The sequence below is a fragment of the Gopherus evgoodei genome, chromosome 11 (genome assembly GCF_007399415.2).
Source record: "Gopherus evgoodei ecotype Sinaloan lineage chromosome 11, rGopEvg1_v1.p, whole genome shotgun sequence".
NCBI lineage: Eukaryota > Metazoa > Chordata > Testudines > Testudinidae > Gopherus > Gopherus evgoodei.
The window spans coordinates 24130884-24146330 of record NC_044332.1 but is presented as its reverse complement, the minus strand read 5'-3'; the positions used below and the strand labels follow the sequence as shown (position 1 = coordinate 24146330).

The following is a 15447-nucleotide window of genomic DNA, read 5'->3' as shown; positions in this document are numbered from 1 at the left end:
CCTTAGATACTACTCAGCTCTAGCTGTCAGCATATGGCGAAGTTTTAAGGACAATCACTCTATAGACATATTAAAGCAGAAAATAAATGAACAGCAGTGTATTTCTCCATGATTATTATGCATCTCAGGTTAGTTTACTAAAGAAAAAGCCAATAAGCACAGTTTAACTACCCAAGATGTGAAATAATTGTCTCACTACTTGAAATTGGGAAGTGGAATGTACAAATATATAATAAGGCAGAAAGAAGGAAAAATCTGGCCCACCCATTTGTTAAGTGTTGTTGACAGGGGAAAGATGACATCACTGCCAGTTAATCAGAATGTTGACTACTTCACTCTCTCTCTCTCTTTTTCTAGATTTGTATTAGGCCCACAGCACTATCCTATCTGAGCTGTCAAGTAAACTAACAGCACACAATCAACTTCAAAATCTACTCAATTTAAAAAATAATGGTTTCAGATACCAGACCACAGATCCTGTGCCAATGTTTGCAGTTTTACAATCACATTTTGCCTTTTTAAAAATATTTTTCTCTCCCCCTTATTGTATGAAAAGCCCACATAAGCAGCAAGGGGAAATTACTAAGACCCCCTATTCCTGTAAAGGGTTAAGCACATTTGTAATGTAAATTGACTTCAAGGAGACTACTCAAGAACTCAAAGTTAGACAGAGCTTAAGTCTTTGTAGGACAGAGACCTAAATGACTATGCACAAAATGCTGTATACTGCACAATGTCAACAAACTAAAGGAACGGGGAAGATTATAATTGAAAGAGGATGGAAGAAACACTGTCTTCTGAGTTCTTACTTGTAACAAAAGCAGGTAAAAAAATTCTGACAGACATGATTTTTAAGAGAGACTAATCAGGAGAAGGGGCCAGAGAATTTGGGGACTGGATGGATACAGCAGATGTAAGGCGAGAATGCAAGATAGGATGAAGGAAAATTGAGAAGAGAAAAAGGTTAGTTAAGTGGAAGGTTGAGATGGAAATTGTTCCTCTCTCCCGGTATTTTGAGGATAAAAATTAATAACATATACCGTATATACTCGTTCATTAGCCTGTTCGTTTATAAGCCGACCACCCAAAACAGATAGGTAAAAATAGCAAAAACTGTATGACCCTTTCAAAGGGAACCCTATATTTCAGTGGTTGGAAAACTTTGGCCAGAAGCAGCATTGGCTGAGGCATGTGCTGACCGCCGCTTCCTGTCTGCGCCATTGGCCTGGAGCGGCAAACTGCGGCCAGTGGGAGCTGCAATTGGCCAAACCTGTGGATGCCGCAGATAAACAAACCAGCCCAGCCTGCCAGGGTGCTTACCCTGGCGGGCCACGGGCCAAAGGTTGCTGATCCCTGTATTAGATATTCAATTCAATGATTCCACAGAGTTTAAAATCATCAAATTTTGGTGTAGAGCCATTTATAAGCCAACTCCCACTCTTTGATGTGTCACTTTTTTACCAAAAATATTTAGTTTATGAACAAGTATATACAGTACATATCCAGTTATGGATACTACACTTTAAGAAATGCTGAAGACCGAAGCATTATCATCCTTCCAGTTCATCTCTCTACTTATCAGATGTTCAGTCTGTGAAAGACATTCTTAATTAGGCTCCCCACTACTGATGATGCTTTTGCATGCAGGCTTCAAGTTCTCCTCTAGCTCTTTCTCAATGCTGTCTGTGTTATTGACAATAGAGCCGAAGCAGGTGAAATCACCGACAATCTCAACTTGCTAGTCGCCCACTTAAATAGTAGAGCCTGCAGCATGTTCAAAATCAACCGGAAGAGCTTCATTTTTACCCTAATTAATTTTCAGGTTGACTTTTGATGCAGAGCTTTCCAGGGCTTTACATGTCATGACTAGCTTGTTCATCGATTTGAAAACTGGTGCTATGTCGTTGGCACAATCTACATTGGTGAGGTTCTGATCATCATGGCGTACTCCTAAACTGCATTCACTTAATGTCTAGTCAAGCACATAGTCTATGACAGCATTGAAATGTTCTGGGGTAGCAACACATCCTTGTCAAAGGCCCAACCTAATCTGGAAGGAGGAGGTTCTTTTCCCTTTTCCAAGAACACAATTTGAGGAGCCATCATACAGAAGATGGAACATTCTACAGAGCTTGCCAGGGAGGCCTGTGAGTTTCAAGATCAGTTAAAATGATTCCCTGTCAACAGAGTCAAAGGAGGCCTTGATATCAACAAATGCAATGTGAACAGGGCACCTGAATTCTCATGCCTTCTCAATAAACTGGTGCACAGATGAAGATTTGCTCTGCTGTGAAACATCCAGGAGTGAAGTCAGCTTGTGGTCTGCTCTCACTCCTCAAGCTATCTGGCTTGGGGCAACAAGAAAGAAGCAAAATCTTTCCCCATGATGGACAGAAGAATAATGCCTTGATAGTTACAACAGTCTCATTTGCTGCCTTTACTGTGGAAGGGATTCACTTGTTATAAATAAATTACAACGACACTATTACTATTAATTGTAACTATAAGAGAGAGAGAGAGAGAGAGAGAGAGAGAGAGAGAGAGAGAGAGAAATGATTGTAAGGCTTATGGATCAATAGCTGCCTTCCTTTACTCCTATGCATCCACTGACTAATGGATATTGTTTCTGAAGTGCACAGTAGAGGAGATGAAGGTTTAGGGCTGCAAAAGATGCTCTAAGATGTGTGTGAGTACATGGAGAAGATAACATCTTCATAAGATATGCCTATTTTTAGAAAAATGTGCATGAAATATTTTGCAGCATTATTGCTTAAATTTTAGGTCAGAGTTGAGAATGTGCATCTGCTGGTGGTGGTCATAAAAAAAGTATTGTTCTATCTGTTGGCTGGCAGTAGGAAAAAATGGAGGTTGTGTAAGTTACATGTGTGTTGATGATGGATGTAGGATGACCTGAACTGATGATTTCCTTGATTTTCAGTCAATGCTGTTTACACATGGATGACTAACTGTACCAATGACTGTTTTATTTTTTTGGGCGGGGGCAGGGTGGAATTTCCTAGGTTTTTTAAAATGTAGGGTGTGATTTTTTAAAGTAATGAGACTGACAGATTTAATGTGATATTCTATTGACAGAACAGTTGAAATATTTATTTATTTATTTATAGAAAATATTTTGACTGAAAATTCCTCCAATTCCAAAAGCAGCAAAAATTCTAATATAAAAAAATTGGAATATGAATGTCAAAAAATGCATAGTAAACTAATGGAACTGGAAATCGAGTGCATACGCCATTCATGTTTTTTCGATTCCAGATTTTTAAAATGTGTATACTTGCTTTATTGATCTGGATTTTAAGTGATGTCAGATTCCAGAGAAGAGGGCATTTAGGATGTGTCTAAAATTTTCTCTTAGAAATCCAAACCAGCAGCCAACATAAAACTTTTGTTTTATTGTTCTTCTATAATAGCTATTACATTTGTGATTATGAAATGTGTCAATAAGTTCTCTTACTGTAGTGAATAAGTGACATTTCTTAAAAATAAGTTCTAAGATTTCTTCTGCAGAGATTTTTCCAGGTTTAGGTGCATTGTTTACTCAAAGAATCATGTGGAGAAAGATGTTCCCCAAATGTGATGTTCTGGTCTCCAAAATTAGAGAAGCACTTCCCCTAGGGATAGGTTAGCTCTGTCAAGGAGAAACTGAAGCAGTGAAAAAAATATATCTGAATACAGATTCAGGAGCACAAAGTTCCCTTGGACTTTTCTTGTGTATGCAGAACTTTATTTAGCAAACTACTAAAACATATACCTAACTTTATTTCAATAGGACAGTCATGAACCTCACTTTAAGCATGTGAGTAAAGCACCTTACTGAACTGAGACCATAGTGAGTATCTCAGTAGTATACAGAAGCAACTCTAGAGGCATTCCATGCTGACCCCCACACCTTGCTTGAAAAGAGGCGGCTGGGGACCACGTGGGGAAGCTGATGACGCCTCTGGGTCCCAAGGCAGTGCAGCCCAGGTGGGGCCTGCAACTGCCCCCTACCCTTGGGGTCATGTGGTGCTGCTATGGTGACCCAAAAGGACCCTGTGTCCTAAGGTGGGGCCAGGTCTGTTATCGTAGGACTTTCTCTACACCAGCTCACATGGGGAAGGGGCCAGGGGGTCACATGAGGCTGCTACATCCCTAGGGGCCCTGCTTGACCTGGTTCTGAAAGCTGCTCCCCTCTTCGCACTGGGCCACTGAAGACCTACTAAACAAGGTCAAATCTACGGGGGGCACCAGGAGAAAAGATTGCACCATCACAGCCAGCCAAGAGGAGACACTCACGAGAGACAAGTGTCCCCGTTACAGGATGCATACTAAAATCAAATCATCAGAAAAAAAAATCAGGATTCTCCTCTTACAACTTGAAAAGACAGTATATAATATTTGTAAATAGCATTCTGCTGACATACTTTGGGCTGGGATAAGGGATGCTTGAAGTCAACAGGAGTTGGGAGTTTGCAGCAAATACAGGACTTGTCCATTTGTACTGAATCTGTGTTAGTGATCATTTTAGTTCTTAATAAAGCTACTTTTCAAAAAAATGAACTCAGTTTTACCATTAGACTTCAGATTTTCTTCAATTTGTCTTGTTACACACTGTAATAGCGAGGATGATCTCTCTTACAGAGATTCTCCCCTCCCCCAGATTTCTCTGCACAAGATATGTGCACTCATTGTGATGGGACATGCTACTCTGCTCTGTCCTGAGAGAGGCAGAAGAGTGACTGCATTAGAAAGTATCATCCAGGCCAAAGTTCTATGAGAGGAAGAAAGGGTTAATCAGCAGAACTACAAAACAACATGCGGGGTGGTGTCCCAGCCCCACTCACCACAGAAAACTAACTAACTATCCTGTACTGTTCTTACTCTATATTGACACAAACAAATCTTTGCTTCCTCCAGTTTCATCATTCCATTTAGGTCCATAATATATCAGACATCAACTCCATGTAGAACACTCTACAAAAAATTATTTAAAAAATACCACATTATTCAAAAGGCATTTCAAGCATAAGAACAAAAAAAGTATGCAGCAAAACAAAAGGTAGAAGGTAAAAGCAGTCATACAGACAATGCAGTGAGACAGGTGACATTTTAATACAGAACAAATTAATCTATTCAAGTCTCCACAATGCTCAGAAAAGACTAAGGGACTGATTCTGCAATGGTCAAAAAATGCAAGATGAAGCCTAATATTTGTGTTCACACATTTTTTGCAGTGCCATTGTTGACAGTACAAATACAATAATCTCTTCTCTGATCCCTATTCTATTTCTGGCTGTCAGTTTGGCTCCAGATCTTGGCTGCTTTCAATTTTTCTTTAAATAGGCAATCTTTTGCCCTAGGGATGGCTAATGTTTCCAGGTGAAATGGAGGTTATTTCCTGCAATTCCTGGAATCCTGCATTTCTTCTACCCAGAAAACTTCAGTGACAAAGCTATGTTGTGGCAAACTTATGAGCCAAGTCACTGAAAATAACTCACAACTTTTTAAATTTTAGGTCACTTCTAAGAAGGGAAAGAGCAAAACAAATTGATTCAATTGGCCAAGTGTCTTTTCTTCATGCTAACTACTTCAAACTGACCCTCATTTTAAAATGTGTCTGGAGATCACATCTCCAAATTACCTGAACAATTAACAAACAGTGCTTAGGAGTTAAATGAATCAAATGGAGACAGAGATAACATGCTGCAGACTGGTTAAAATCTGGCAGTATTTTGTGGTGTTAAAAGCAAAGATGAACAAAAAAATAATGTAGGGGAAAATTTGATTTATTCATCAGTTCTGGTGATAACAGACTTTTCCCCAAGCTTAAATGAAATATGTACAGGACTAAATTACACATTATCTTTAGGATTATAAAGGGAAGATTTCCAAAAGCACACATGGATTTCAGGAAACCAAATCTTACTGGCTTCCTAATCTGATAAGTGCTTTTGGAATTCTACAAATTCCTTGGGACATGAAATGTCTTTAAATTTTGTGTACTGTATAGCATTTGAGTACAATGATGGCACCAAATCAATGAACAATAAACACTGTGCATTTGGTAAAAAATTATTTTAGCTGCATGTTTCCAGCATTGTGAGTTTCATTGTCCATCTATTTTATACTCTGAAGCTTATCAGTATTTTAGCTACCAATCCTTTTTCATATTATATTTGTTATATAGGAAGGAACAGAGATTTAAGAACAACACTATGTCTAAAAGAGTCCACAGAATCCAATAAGATACAACTTCTGAATGAAGTGAAGACCACACAGTAAAAATCTCTATGGAGATAAATCCCAAATTACAAGAATACAAATAAACCAGGACGACCCTACTGGCCTCTTGATAAGGAAGACTATATTGAGTGCACAGTGCTGATCCTGATGGGGGTTATCGGTGCTACTATTGTAACCGCAAACCCTACTCACCTCCAATCCCACCCCAGAAAACAAGATCCAGAGTGCAGACAACTATAATATGAACTGAGCCAGGAGTTACCTAGGATAAACCCAGGACAAGCCCATGGTTGTTGGCTTTATGGGCAGAAGTAACTCTGACAGCGTTATGGCCAAAAACAGATGCAGGGCTATGCATGCACATTATATATATATATATAGATATAGATATAGATATAGATATATATATATAGATATATAGATATAGATATAGATATAGATATAGATATAGATATATATAGACAGTAAACTATACTCCTACAATGTGACCCTCGGATGGTGTAAATCAGTTTAGCTACTTGGACATAAATGGTCTGATGCCAATTTACATTTGGCCTTCTGTCTTTAAGAGGGACCCAACCATTTGCTTTCTAAAGAGTGAGGAGCTTTCAAAAGAGCTTTTCACTTGCTCTCCCAATCAGAAGTCAGCAAGAGTGTCAGGTTCAGAATGTCAAAAGAGATAAAATGGTCATCAGCAGGACAGAGCAATAGAAACCATTACGGTGGGTCTGCTATGTCCTGAAGACTTTATGGGGAGAGGAACTCTTTGTTAATGAATAGCCATTTTCACTTTGGCTGTATCTGTCCTCTTAATTTCTCAATTTCCTCAAAGCCTCACTCACACATGCAAACCCACACCCACCCCTGTTCTCCACTAACTCCAGATCCTCTAGAGACAGTCAGCATCCCCTCGTCTCCCTCTATGCTATGCAACAGCTGCAAACAAACACAAAAATGGAAGAAAAATTCAATTTTTTCTAATTTGTCTTTCTTCATAGTTTTTGATTTATGAAACAATCTCATCTCAGATTATCATAAACCTCCACACATCCACCACTTAAGCCAAAAGCTACAATGTTAATAATAAAAAACAGATAATCATCCTGCCATCAGCCGAAATATTTCAATTGCTTATATCTCTACTTCTTTAATTGTGCCACATTTGGGTGCAAAATAGTTGAAAATTATTCAACAAGTAAATCGCACAGGTTGTGTATGTCTAAAAATCAATTCCTGCATAGCTGGGAGCTAGGGACTCTCACTAATGAAGAAAGACTCCTCATATTTATGTAACCTTCGTGAGATCAGATTAATAATTTGTTTTTAAAGCTCTTCCTTACCCTTCAATCTACCTCTTATTTACAGTCACTTTCCTAGCTAAAAGGTCTGTTTTCTATAGAGCTTGGTCAAAATATCAATATTTCCATGATTACACACCATGATTACAAAATCATTGTCCTAATGAAATCTGAAAACCCAACAATCAGATCCTGCAGCTGTTACTCAATTTCTACCTCACTCAGGCAGCAAGACCCAGATTTTCCCCCCAAATGAAGAAAATATCTTAGATTTATTTGATAAAGGAACAAATGCTGGTGATACTATATAAGTAAGTTACAGTTGCACTTTAAGTAAACAACGCAGTATTAAAATCTCTTCAAGAAGATTCAGCTCAATTAAATATTGGTCACAGAAACTGTTTGAGGATACTTAGAAACCTTTGAAAAAGATTTCATCTTGCAGTAGAGTGAGCAGATGTCCTGAATTTATAGGGGCAGTCCTGATTTTTGGGTCTTTTTCTTATTTAGGGTCTATTACCTATCTCATAGAACTGGAAGGGACCCTGAAAGGTCATTGAGTCCAGCCCCCTACCATCACTAGCAGGACCAAGTACTGATTTTGCCCCAGATCCCTAGGTGGCCCCCTCAAGGATTGAGCTCACAACCCTGGGTTTAGCAGCCCAATGCTCAAACCACTGAGCTACCTCTCCCAACCACAGCCTGATTTTTCACACTTGCTGTCTGGTCACCCTATCTTGCAGCAACTTTAAGTCCACAGGGAGATAATATCAGAATATGGCCCACATGCAGTGACTGAGACCCAGTCATTGCTGGTGCCTCTGTTCTTCCCTGCTATGGCTCAGAGGGAATGAAGAATTTCTGACATTTCAAAAGGGAAGGGAAGGGGAGGGAGAAGGAAGGGCAGAGGAGGGATCACAGAGAACAGCTTGTTTTGCGCAGTCCCATTGGAAATGTTAAAGATAAGTCTCTCAAGCCTTGGGGATTTGTACTACATTATATCCTTTCCAAATAGCACTACAATTGACCACTGTGACATTACAGTCATGTGTGTTTAAAAACAAACAACAACAACAACAACAACAACAACACAGCAGCAGCAGGGGGAGGAACTTTCTTTATCTGCCTAAATGTTCTACAGGAATGGAAGCTCAAATGCCGTTTTGACTGTTCTGCATGATATTTCATCACAAGAAAAGCATGGGGGGGGAGGGGAATATTAGCCAAAAACAACCATCACCCCCACACTGGTATCAATTCAGTTTTCCAGAATATTTTTTTACCTGCAGATTCACTTCCACCCCTCCCCCACTTTAAAAGACTCATTACAAAAATGTTTCCCCAGTTATCTACAGCACTGACTAATTAATGGATAGGAAACAAATATTGCATACAGTACTGGAGCCAAACCATTTCAGGTGCAAAGTGAATAAAAGAAAGCTGTTCAAAATGGATACCTATAAAAACAGCCATGTTAGAAAAGGCTAAATATTTAAATAGTCTCATTGAACAACACAATTAGGACTGACTAGAGGCCAAGTCCTCCCCTCTCTGGACTCAATGGGATGTCTGCCATTAACTTCAGACTGGAACAGAAGCAAATACCAGATCCAAATCTGGCATTCAAAAAGTTCACACACATTTCTGCTCTCATTAAAGGCAATGCAAGTTATGCTGTTGATTTCATTGGCAGTAAGACTGGAAGCCCTAAACTGTGGAAGGAAACCAACTTTTCAGACATAAGGCCTGGTCCAAAGCCCACTCACGTCAATAAGTCTCTCCACTGACTTGCGTGGGTTTTGGATCAAGCCCATAAAGGATACTGAGCACAAAGCCTCTTCCCCAAGTTCACAGTACACCTATAAGCATGCAAAATTCCATGCAAATCGGATATGATACTGTGCATTTTGCAGCTTTAGTGGGGGGAAAGAAGTGCTATGAAGAACTTTGTCCACATTTTCACTGGACATTAATCCAAAGAAGTGACAGTTATTGAATGTTGTGTGTGATGCAACAGACAGTATGTTTATATAAAAAGACAAAGGGCCAACTCCGGGGGGGGAGGGATAGCTCAGTGGTTTGAACATTGGCCTGCTAAACCCAGGGTTGTGGGTTCAATCCTTGAGGGGGCCACTTAGGGATCTGGAGCAAAAAAGTCAGATTCTACTGAAAACAACAAAAAAAGTCATGGAGTTTAATAAAGATTAAACAAAATACTAGTGCTTGTTATAACCACAACAAAATCCACAGATCTCCAACACATTCAGTCCTCTTTAGGCAACGGTGCTTTTTCTGTCAGCTTGAGTCTCATGATGACACATTATTATGAATATAAGTATTTGGTAGGCAAATACACTCTAGTTCTCTGCTTTCTGAGGTTATTTCTGTTCTGTGCATAAACTATTTCTTCCTGCTCTTCCTCTCTATTACTGTTAGCACATCAGCCAACTCATGACTCACGCTAGTTGCAGACTTTTGTTTCTCAGTTCCCTCTCCAAAAACTACTCAAGAATCACCAGTGCTAGTAATTGCTAGTCAGCTCACATTATTGATAGGCTCTTTCATCCAGTTTCCACTATCCTCAGTAGCAATTATTCTTAACAAAATCTCTCTTCCTAACCTGTCAATGCAATGCTCATCTTGTGCTGGTAGTGTCAGGATCCAAATTCACCATCAAGTTCAGTACAATTAAAAACCATAGTGAATACAGCTGAACACACATCTCAGATCAATAAAACTAGGAGGGGTTGTTGGGGTTGCAGGATGGCGATAATTTCCATTTCATATAAGGGAATGTTTTAAAGCTGAGCCTCAATAAGGAATTTGAATAGTTCAAAGAGAAGAGAACAAACACACTGATTCAACTTTTATGCAGAAAAATTCCCAGTGAAGCAATCATTATCATCTTTGTACGGGACTCCAGTACTCAAAATTTCTGTGTAGTCTTTGTTAACACAGGACTTTTTTTTTTTTCCTCCAAGTGAGGCAAGAAAGAGAAGCTGCCAAATCTACCAGTTTGAAAGATGTTTTCTTGGAAATTAAAAAGCTTTTGAAAAAAAAAAGTTTACAAAGTTTGTGAGAAATAGAAAAGTGATTTTCTTGTTAATTCTTTAGGCTTCTCCTGATCCATAGACATTCCTAAAGACAACCATGTGACACAAGAAATGTACTGCAAATGATGATGTGCTTGTTGCAGGAGTAGGCATAACCACACTAATTTTAATCTAGCTAGAGCAGCAATGATAGCAGTGAATACGTGGCAGTGTGGACGCTAGCTGGGCTAGCAACACTAGTCTGTACCCAAAGTCCCCAGCAGGCTTGTACAAGGTTGGCTCCTTGATACCAAAACCTGTGTTATATCCTCACTGCCATGTAATCCTGGCCAGCTAGATTAAAGCTAGTGTAGATATGTCTGCAAGCTCCCATGCCCCAACCCCGATGCCTGGCAGGAGCACCGGGCAGGTGGAGCAGGGCAAGCCCCTGCACCCTGACCCTGTTCCCTGGCAGAAGTGCCAGGCAAGCAGAGTAGGTGTGAGGACATCCATTTTTCTGGGGGCCCCATAATTGGCCTGGACATGGGTCCTGTTGGCACAGTGGCTAATCCATCACTGGTCTCTCACTCCCTTCTGACCAGGGAATTTCCAAACAGCACAATTCCCTGCCTGCACTGTCTTATTCCCAGCAGAGATAGGCTGCCCAACCACACCTGCTTGCTTTCTCTTCAGATGTTAACATGTGTAATTACTACGGTTATAAGGTACCAAACAGCACTGCCTATGCATTCCTATTTTATTCCTGAGGTAAAAAGCATTACAGGGTTAGCTCAGAACAAGTATACTCATGACATGTTTAGTCCATTCTTTATACAGTTCAGGGGTCTTTGAACAGGAGTATCCAGGATCAGGTACATTACAAGACAATTGGCTTCTCTCCCCACAGTGTAACTTAAAAAGGATGAATTCAAAGTGGGTCATGTGTATTCCCCTCACCCAGCAGGTATTTCCTAGGAAGCCCACTTTGCACGCAATCTCACCAAAAGTCCTTTGAAGTTCCTAACATTTACATTAGTCAAGTGCCTAGAAAAGCCACATACAGTTCTACAATAACACAAACAGTTGCATCTTCAATACACTGGATCCCAAAGGCACCAAGCCCAATTAGCAAGGTGTAACTTAATTCAGGGAGTATCAGAGGGGTAGCTGTGTTTGCTGCTTTTACAGATCCAGGCTAAGAGTACTGTGGCACCTTATACACTAACAGATGTATTGGAGCATGCGCTTTCGTGGGTGAATACATCCGACAAAGTGGGTATTCACCCATGAAAGCTCATGCTCCAATACGTCTGTCAGTCTATAAGGTGCCACAGGACTCTTTGCTGCTTTTAATTCAAGGAAGTTTATCTTAATTCCATAAGGTTTGTCAGGAAATAGCAGGATACTGTCAGTCTGTCACACCATGATCTTTGCAAATACTCCAGTCACTGAGGTTACCAAACAAAGGATGACAACTTCAAGTGGAGAATAAGCAGCAAGAACAAATTACTTCAAAACACTGATCCCAATTTCATAATGAAGTCCTTAGTTTTAAAGCCAAGGGTAAGCAAATAGAATATCTATGCAGCAGAGCTTATAAAGAGGGGTTCCCATGAAGTTTCAGTGGTCTCTAAGCTCTACTATTCTAAGCAGTCAGTGTGGGAAGAAAAAGAATGAAGCATCTTGGGTAAGAAAGGTCTGTGACACACTGGGCCACTGGAAGTTCACTACTCTGTCAGCAACTTGTCAGGTCTGACATACTCACTACATCTAACACACTGCTGCCATAACATATACCCAAAAGATGGCATGTAATATATCATTTGAAAACTAATAACTTACTTATCATTAGTATTCTCGCATGATGTACGTATGGGGTGTGTTTAAAGTGTTATAAATATACACTAGACTGGTCTTAAAATGTGTTTGGCAAGCAATGCACAAAACCGTCTGCATTAGACAAAGAACTATGTATTAGCGTGTGTGACCAGCCTGGTGGTCAGGCACAGATAACAAAGGTACATTTACCTAGAAGGTAAACAAAGTCATCAACTAGTGAGTGGGGGAGATAGCCTCTTAACTATCATAACCAGTTGCAAAAATAAACATGGTGTCAGCTCCCTAGTGCAGTGGTTCTTAACCAGAGGTCTGGGGCCCCCGAGCAGGTTTCTGCGGTGCCATGAAGAATGGCCTGTGTTAGACTTGCTGGGGCCCAGGGCAGAAAGCTAAAGCTCCATCACATGGGATTGAAGTCTGGGGCTCTGAGTCCCATCACCCAGGGCTGAAGCCAAAGCCTGAGCAATGTAGCTTCACCCCAAGCAATTGCCCTGCCTGCTACCCCCTTGTCATAAACAGATAGTTAACGGTTAATGTCTCTTTTACCTGTAAAGGGTTAACAAACAGGGAACCAAACACCTGACCAGGGGACCAATCAGGAGACAAGACACTTTAAAATCTCGGTGGAGGGAAGCCTTTGTTTGTGTTTTTTGGGTTTGGTTTTGTTCTCTCTGGGATCTGAGAGTGACTGGACGTACTACAGGCTCTAATTTTCTATTCAAGTAGTAAGTACAAGTAGAAAGGTGATATAGTCTTTTTAATTGGTTTTCTTTACTTGCAAATGTGTATCTGGCTGGTAGAGGTCTAATGTGTATTTGGCTGGAAGTATTTTAAATTGTATTTCTGCTGGAAGAGGCTTTTTCTCCAGTTTCTAGAAGCTGACAGACCTTGTAATATTCAGTCTTGAATTTACAGTGATTTTCTTTATTCTTTCTTTTATTAAAAGTTTTGCTTTTAAGCCCTGTCTGATTTTTTCCCCTTGTTGAGGCTCAAGGGAATTGAGTCTGTACTTAACAGGGAGGGAGAAGGGTGGAATCCCTTTGTTTTAGATTCACGGAGCTTGAATCTGTATATCTCTCCAGGAGCCCAGGGAGGGAACACCTGGAGGGGAGGAGAAGGGGAGGGAAAGGGTTTATTCCCCTGTGTTGTAAGACTCAAGGAATTTGGGTCTTGGGGTCCCCAGGGAAGGTTTTGGGGGGACCAGAGTGTATCAGGCGCTGGAATTCCTGATTGGTGGCAGCTTATCAGATCTAAGCAGGTAATTACGCTTAGAGAAATTCATGCTAGTACCCCAACTTTTGGGCTCTAAGGTTCAGATTGGGGAAAGATACTATGACACCCCTAATGTAGGTCCTGGCTTTTATATGCAGAAAACCAGTTATGGCACAGGTGGGATGTTGAGTTTTTATAGGATGTTGGTGGGGGCCTCAAGAAAAAAAAAAGTTGAGAACCCCTGCCCTAGTGGGCACTGCCTCCAGGAGGGCTTCCTGCATCCGGAAACAGGGTCATGCACTTTGGGAAGATATAAGGAGAGACACAAGGCAATTTTGGCATCCTTCAAATGAAGAAACAAAGGAACTTTGAGATCTCTGAAGGATACTGGCCAGAGAGTCTGGTCAGCCATGCTGGAAGAGAGACCTGGTGACAATCTTTTCTCTGAAAAAGAGAGAGTCTAGTTTGTTAAATTGGTTTTACTTGTAGAAACATTTCTACTTTTGTTTGCTTGTTACCCTTTCTATCTTTATTCCTTATTCTTGGTATCACTTAAGCCTCTGACTTGTTTAAATAAACTTGTTTTATTTCTAATATAAACCAACACATGGGTTTATATTATAGGTTATAATATATAATTATATTATGTTATGTGGCAAATTTCCAGTACTGTTATGCTGGGTCTCGTGCTCTCTCTTCTTTGGGGCAGGTTCAGGGCGCCTTTGCTTGCCTCTGAATTGGCATTTTAATTACCCCACTACTGTCCTTGAAGAGGGGAGTGGAGAGGGAGGGACCTGGGCCCACCCTCTTCTCCAGGTCCCAACCCAGGGGCCCTGAGGTTTGTGGTGAACCACTTGAACTAGCGGTTCCTTCCCCTGGGCTACTTCCCTCTCCTGCCCTTCAGCTTGTGAAGGGGCTTCTTGCCCTCCTTCTACATAAGCCAGGTGCCCCTTACCTAGGGTGTTTTTTTGGATTTCTCAGCCCACTGCAGCACTCCTCCAAACTTTCCTTTTGTCTCTCTTCAAAACTGTTCTCTGCTCCAACTCCTTCAAACTGCTCTCTGCTCCAATCAAACCTCCCTGCTCTAACTCCCACACTGTCTGACTGAAGCAGGGGTTCTTATCACATGACTGACTGCTGGTGCTCTAATTGGCTTCAGGTGCTCGAGTTAATCTATAGCAAACCTTCCTCGCCTTGCAGGGAATAAGGCTCCCTGCTAACACTCTCCTGCTGCCCTCTGGCCATGCTGTATATCAGTTATAATATATTGTATTACTATATTAATAATATATAAACCTATGACTGAAATAAAATAGTTTGTCAAACCCCAGTTAAATTAACGAGTTGCTGTTTACTGACTCTGAAAGAGCAGCAAACTTAAGTTCTGTGAATGTGCCAGAAGAGGGCTGGACACTAAAGGCAGAGAGTTTGAGGGAAATACGGGGAGGGAGACTGGTCACCTTGCAAGGAGTAGCAAGGCAGGTGGAAGCCAGGGTAAGGCTACTGTACTATGAGCATGTTACTGGTTTCAAGGCTCTGAACCAAGGCTGCACAGCACAGAGATGCCCAGAGTTACAGAACAAGTGGTAACACAACCTCTTACTGCTCTGGGTCTCATTTATTGATCCATGGAACATGTGTCAGCTTCACTATACCTAATAGTAACAAAAATGCTTTCAAGGAAGTGAATATTCATGCACATGGTGCCAGACTTGTTTTCCCTCGGAATTCCTCGGCAGCAGTGAAGAGAGCTTTAGGGAAATTATTCCTGTTTTCACAAAGTATGCTGTTTCCTGTTGCTTGTTTCTGATCTAGTACTGCTGTTTGTA

At 40.7% G+C, this 15447-nt stretch overlaps 1 protein-coding gene across 1 annotated transcript in view; it reads right to left on the bottom strand.

The window, feature by feature from the left end:
- The window catches only part of ANKRD44 (ankyrin repeat domain 44), a 241184-nt gene that overhangs the window by 135062 nt on the left and 90675 nt on the right, over positions 1-15447 (bottom strand). The gene's annotated exons all lie outside the window — the stretch shown is intronic.